A 6357-nucleotide genomic window follows, 5' to 3' on the forward strand; every position below is an offset into this window, starting at 1 on the left:
ATCCCGGAGCTTTGCCGCATACGGCGTCCAGAGGAGGACAGTCTGCAGGAAATCTGCCGCAAAATCGTTACTAGATAAAATTTTGATATCGGTGTGTCACAAAGCGAAATAGATTGAATCTGCGCTACCATTACATTCACGTCTTCAGCATTCAGACAGAAGAGGCTATAAAAATATTTTATGCCAGCTGCTCTCGATCCACTGACATTATGAACAGAAACAACGCACGCTACCGCTAGACCACAGGCGTAATCAGCCTAGAGTCTCTCTATCTTGGGACAAGTTTTCCTCCAGGAAGTGCCGCAGTCTACAGTGTTGCCAGATTGTGCAGATAACCGGACTTAGAGAATTAGCGAGTTGGCCAGTTTCTTTGTCCCATGTCGCGATCGGCGCGGATTTAGCCCCTGAAGCGGCCGGCCGCCGGTCAAGTTTTATGACAAAGAGTGTACGTGCCAGTCATTACGTATAGATATAAGTGAGCGAAGACGGCTTAATCCTGCCACGTAGATTGCTTTCCACATGACGCACTTGCCAGTCTCTTGGGCCGGTGGCTCACATGCAGTTTGTCCTGTTGCATGGCTTACTTTCAGAAACTCGCAAGTTTATCGTAGTGTTTGGTTGTCGCGAAAGTGAAAAGTAGGGCCTGTCCGGGATTTGAACCCAGGACCTCCTGCACCCAAAGCAGGAATCATACCCCTAGACCAACAGGCCGCACAAGGAAGCACGTCTGCACCCCGCCACCTACTGACATCTTGCCGCACTTGCTAGTTGCAGCATACAATTTGGACGATATTCTCAAAGAGCTTTCTTAATCCGACACCCACAACATGAGCTGTGCTGAACACCAGTGTATGTGAATGCTGAAAGAGCTGCTAGAGTTGTGTGTCAGTATTTCGACCGTGTGAAGTGCAAATGTTATCGTGTCACGCACTATCCGCCCACTACGTAGCGTTCTGTGTCAGCACGCAGTTTTCGACAGTACTCTGTGTCCATAGCTGTTTCCATAGCTAGGCTGCTTCCAGCACAATGCATGCACCATACGAAAGTGGCCGTTGCGCGATTTTGATTACCTGAGCCTTCGACATCACTTGATGTACGAATACTGGCAAGAATTCTTGCTACATTCGAAGGTGCACCTTCCACTTTCAGCCTACCTGGTTGCTTCATTTGCCACGCAAACACTTCATGAGGACGCTACATGAAATAACATCGCATCTTATTGGCTTAATGACATGATGCTACTGAATTGAAGACCGCTACAGGCATCCGGTTCCATGGTGTAATGGTTAGCACTCTGGACTTTGAATCCAGCGATCCGAGTTCGAGTCTCGGTGGAACCTGACGCTGTGCTTTGCGCTCGTTTCTAGAAATGTGTAAGAGCCGGTAGTTGGAATTGTATATGCAGAATTTTAGCTAGGATCATGTAACGCAAATTGTTAATAGCAGTCCACACGTGAATGGGGGACGCTCCAAATGCTTATGCTTTTGATACTAGGATTAATAACGGAACGTAAGGGGTTCAACTGCGAGAAGACGCCCTCAGCTGTTTCTCCCAGCAGGAAAGACATCTCTCCGTTTTGGGTGCTGCATGCGCATGCATTTTACAAACGTGCATGCGATGTACTAGTTCCTGGGAAACGAATAGAATCGCTGTACGTGCCAGTCTTTACGTATAGATATAAGTGAGCGAAGACGGCTTAATCCTGCCACGTAGATTGCTTTCCACATGACGCACTTGCCAGTCTCTTGGGCCGGTGGCTCACATGCAGTTTGTCCTGTTGCATGGCTTACTTTCAGAAACTCGCAAGTTTATCGTAGTGTTTGGTTGTCGCGAAAGTGAAAAGTAGGGCCTGTCCGGGATTTGAACCCGGGACCTCCTGCACCCAAAGCAGGAATCATACCCCTAGACCAACAGGCCGCACAAGGAAGCACGTCTGCACCCCGCCACCTACTGACATCTTGCCGCACTTGCTAGTTGCAGCATACAATCTGGACGATATTCTCAAAGAGCTTTCTTAATCCGACACCCACAACATGAGCTGTGCTGAACACCAGTGTATGTGAATGCTGAAAGAGCTGCTAGAGTTGTGTGTCAGTATTTCGACCGTGTGAAGTGCAAATGTTATCGTGTCACGCACTATCCGCCCACTACGTAGCGTTCTGTGTCAGCACGCAGTTTTCGACAGTACTCTGTGTCCATAGCTGTTTCCATAGCTAGGCTGCTTCCAGCACAATGCATGCACCATACGAAAGTGGCCGTTGCGCGATTTTGATTACCTGAGCCTTCGACATCACTTTATGTACGAATACTGGCAAGAATTCTTGCTACATTCGAAGGTGCACCTTCCACTTTCAGCCTACCTGGTTGCTTCATTTGCCACGCAAACACTTCATGAGGACGCTACATCAAATAACATCGCATCTTATTGGCTTAATGACATGATGCTACTGAATTGAAGACCGCTACAGGCATCCGGTTCCATGGTGTAATGGTTAGCACTCTGGACTTTGAATCCAGCGATCCGAGTTCGAGTCTCGGTGGAACCTGACGCTGTGTTTTGTGCTCGTTTCTAGAAATGTGTAAGAGCCGGTAGTTGGAATTGTATATGCAGAATTTTAGCTAGGATCATGTAACGCAAATTGTTAATAGCAGTCCACACGTGAATGGGGGACGCTCCAATTGCTTATGCTTTTGATACTAGGATTAATAACGGAACGTAAGGGGTTCAACTGCGAGAAGACGCCCTCAGCTGTTTCTCCCAGCAGGAAAGACATCTCTCCGTTTTGGGTGCTGCATGCGCATGCATTTTACAAACGTGCATGCGATGTACTAGTTCCTGGGAAACGAATAGAATCGCTGTACGTGCCAGTCTTTACGTATAGATATAAGTGAGCGAAGACGGCTTAATCCTGCCACGTAGATTGCTTTCCACATGACGCACTTGCCAGTCTCTTGGGCCGGTGGCTCACATGCAGTTTGTCCTGTTGCATGGCTTACTTTCAGAAACTCGCAAGTTTATCGTAGTGTTTGGTTGTCGCGAAAGTGAAAAGTAGGGCCTGTCCGGGATTTGAACCCAGGACCTCCTGCACCCAAAGCAGGAATCATACCCCTAGACCAACAGGCCGCACAAGGAAGCACGTCTGCACCCCGCCACCTACTGACATCTTGCCGCACTTGCTAGTTGCAGCATACAATCTGGACGATATTCTCAAAGAGCTTTCTTAATCCGACACCCACAACATGAGCTATTATAGTATTTGAGAGTGTAGCATCGTGTTTTAGTACCTGAATAGTGTAATTTCGCTTAGTCTCCTTCCGCCGCCGAGCAGGGTCAGCAGTGCGCAAGTAGCAGCATTACTGCATTTACTAGGCAATCTTGTATTTTAATAACCGTTTAAATTTTGTCGATTTGTTTACACTCTCTGTAGATTAGTTCATACGTTCTTAGCAAAACAGTTTTTAGCATGGATAGGGACTGCAACTGCTGTGTTCGGATGCAGGCTGAGTTGGCATCCCTTCGCTCCCAGCTTCAGGCAGTGTTGGCTTCGGTCACACAGCTTGAGGCTGTTGCCAATGGGCATCACTGTGGGGGTCGGGATGGGGGTTTGTCGGGGACGGCCAGCTCGTCCCACGCATCCCCTGATCGGACTACGACTGTGGTTGCCCGGGATACTGCCCGCATTGAGGCTGATCCCTCACCTGTGGTAGAGTGGGAGGTCGTTTCAAGGTGTGGCAGGGGGCGAAAGACATTCCGGAGGGCTGAACGGATAGCCTCTCCAGTTTGTCTGACGAACCGGTTTCAGGCTCTGTCTCAGGCTGATACTGATCTTCGGCCTGACATGGCTGCTTGTCCTGTTCCAGAGGTTGCCCCTCAGTCTGCAAGATCCGGGCAGTCGCAGAGGGTGGGCTTACTGGTAGTTGGGAGCTCCAACGTCAGGCGCGTAATGGGGCCCCTTAGGGAAATGGCAGCAAGAGAGGGGAAGAAAACCAATGTGCACTCCGTGTGCATACCGGGGGGAGTCATTCCAGATGTGGAAAGGGTCCTTCCGGATGCCATGAAGGGTACAGGGTGCACCCATCTGCGGGTGGTCGCTCATGTCGGCACCAATGATGTGTGTCGCTATGGATCGGAGGAAATCCTCTCTGGCTTCCGGCGGCTATCTGATTTGGTGAAGACTGCCAGTCTCGCTAGCGGGATGAAAGCAGAGCTCACCATCTGCAGCATCGTCGACAGGACTGACTGCGGACCTTTGGTACAGAGCCGAGTGGAGGGTCTGAATCAGAGGCTGAGACGGTTCTGCGACCGTGTGGGCTGCAGATTTCTCGACTTGCGCCATAGGGTGGTGGGGTTTCGGGTTCCGCTGGATAGGTCAGGAGTCCACTACACGCAACAAGCGGCTACACGGGTAGCAGGGGTTGTGTGGCGTGGGCTGGGCGGTTTTTTAGGTTAGATGGCCTTGGGCAAGTACAGAAAGGGCAACAGCCTCAACGGGTGCGGGGCAAAGTCAGGACATGCGGGGACCAAGCAGCAATCGGTATTGTAATTGTCAACTGTCGAAGCTGCGTTGGTAAAGTACCGGAACTTCAAGCGCTGATAGAAAGCACCGAAGCTGAAATCGTTATAGGTACAGAAAGCTGGCTTAAGCCAGAGATAAATTCTGCCGAAATTTTTACAAAGGTACAGACGGTGTTTAGAAAGGATAGATTGCATGCAACCGGTGGTGGAGTGTTCATCGCTGTTAGTAGTAGTTTATCCTGTAGTGAAGTAGAAGTGGATAGTTCCTGTGAATTATTATGGGTGGAGGTTACACTAAACAACCGAACTAGGTTAATAATTGGCTCCTTTTACCGACCTCCCGACTCAGCAGCATTAGTGGCAGAACAACTGAGAGAAAATTTGGAATACATTTCACATAAATTTTCTCAGCATGTTATAGTCTTAGGTGGAGATTTCAATTTACCAGATATAGACTGGGACACTCAGATGTTTAGGACGGGTGGTAGGGACAGAGCATCGAGTGACATTATACTGAGTGCACTATCCGAAAATTACCTCGAGCAATTAAACAGAGAACCGACTCGTGGAGATAACATATTGGACCTACTGATAACAAACAGACCCGAACTTTTCGAATCTGTATGTACAGAACAGGGAATCAGTGATCATAAGGCCGTTGCAGCATCCCTGAATATGGAAGTTAATAGGAATATAAAAAAAGGGAGGAAGGTTTATCTGTTTATCAAGAGTAATAGAAGGCAGATTTCAGACTACCTAACAGATCAAAACGAAAATTTCTGTTCCGACACTGACAATGTTGAGTGTTTATGGAAAAAGTTCAAGGCAATCGTAAAATGCGTTTTAGACAGGTACGTGCCGAGTAAAACTGTGAGGGACGGGAAAAATCCACCGTGGTACAACAACAATGTTAGGAAACTACTGCGAAAGCAAAGAGAGCTCCACTCCAAGTTTAAACGCAGCCAAAACCTCTCAGACAAACAGAAGTTAAACGATGTCAAAGTTAGCGTAAGGAGGGCTATGCGTGAAGCGTTCATTGAATTCGAAAGTAAAATTCTATGTACCGACTTGACAGAAAATCCTAGGAAGTTCTGGTCGTACGTTAAATCAGTAAGTGGCTCGAAACAGCATATCCAGACACTACGGGATGATGATGGCATTGAAACAGAGGATGACAAGCGTAAAGCTGAAATACTAAACACCTTTTTCCAAAGCTGTTTCACAGAGGAAGACCGCACTGCAGTTCCTTCTCTAAATCCTCGCACAAACGAAAAAATGGCTGACATCGAAATAAGTGTCCAAGGAATAGAAAAGCAACTGGAATCACTCAATAGAGGAAAGTCCACTGGACCTGACGGGATACCAATTCGATTCTACACAGAGTACGCGAAAGAACTTGCCCCTCTTCTAACAGCCGTGTACCGCAAGTCTCTAGAGGAACGGAGGGTTCCAAATGATTGGAAAAGAGCACAGATAGTCCCAGTCTTCAAGAAGGGTCGTCGAGCAGATGCGCAAAACTATAGACCTATATCTCTTACGTCGATCTCTTGTAGAATTTTAGAACATGTTTTTTGCTCGCGTATCATGTCATTTCTGGAAACCCAGAATCTACTATGTAGGAATCAACATGGATTCCGGAAACAGCGATCGTGTGAGACCCAACTCGCCTTATTTGTTCATGAGACCCAGAAAATATTAGATACAGGCTCCCAGGTAGATGCTATTTTTCTTGACTTCCGGAAGGCGTTCGATACAGTTCCGCACTGTCGCCTGATAAACAAAGTAAGAGCCTACGGAATATCAGACCAGCTGTGTGGCTGGATTGAAGAGTTTTTAGCAA

At 47.9% G+C, this 6357-nt stretch overlaps 5 non-coding genes across 5 annotated transcripts; 2 read left to right on the plus strand and 3 right to left on the minus strand.

Moving 5' to 3' along the window:
- Positions 1-639: 639 nt before the first annotated feature.
- Trnap-ugg (transfer RNA proline (anticodon UGG)) lies at positions 640-711 on the minus strand. The gene has a single exon. It is a non-coding gene; the product is annotated as a tRNA-Pro (tRNA).
- Positions 712-1268: 557 nt separating this feature from the next.
- Trnaq-uug (transfer RNA glutamine (anticodon UUG)) lies at positions 1269-1340 on the plus strand. Its single transcript has one exon. It is a non-coding gene; the product is annotated as a tRNA-Gln (tRNA).
- Positions 1341-1846: 506 nt separating this feature from the next.
- Trnap-ugg (transfer RNA proline (anticodon UGG)) lies at positions 1847-1918 on the minus strand. Its single transcript has one exon. It is a non-coding gene; the product is annotated as a tRNA-Pro (tRNA).
- A 557-nt stretch (positions 1919-2475) lies between these two features.
- Trnaq-uug (transfer RNA glutamine (anticodon UUG)) lies at positions 2476-2547 on the plus strand. Its single transcript has one exon. It is a non-coding gene; the product is annotated as a tRNA-Gln (tRNA).
- A 506-nt stretch (positions 2548-3053) lies between these two features.
- Trnap-ugg (transfer RNA proline (anticodon UGG)) lies at positions 3054-3125 on the minus strand. Its single transcript has one exon. It is a non-coding gene; the product is annotated as a tRNA-Pro (tRNA).
- Positions 3126-6357: the final 3232 nt, after the last annotated feature.

The sequence above is a fragment of the Schistocerca cancellata genome, chromosome 2, assembly GCF_023864275.1.
Source record: "Schistocerca cancellata isolate TAMUIC-IGC-003103 chromosome 2, iqSchCanc2.1, whole genome shotgun sequence".
Taxonomy (NCBI): Eukaryota; Metazoa; Arthropoda; class Insecta; order Orthoptera; family Acrididae; genus Schistocerca; species Schistocerca cancellata.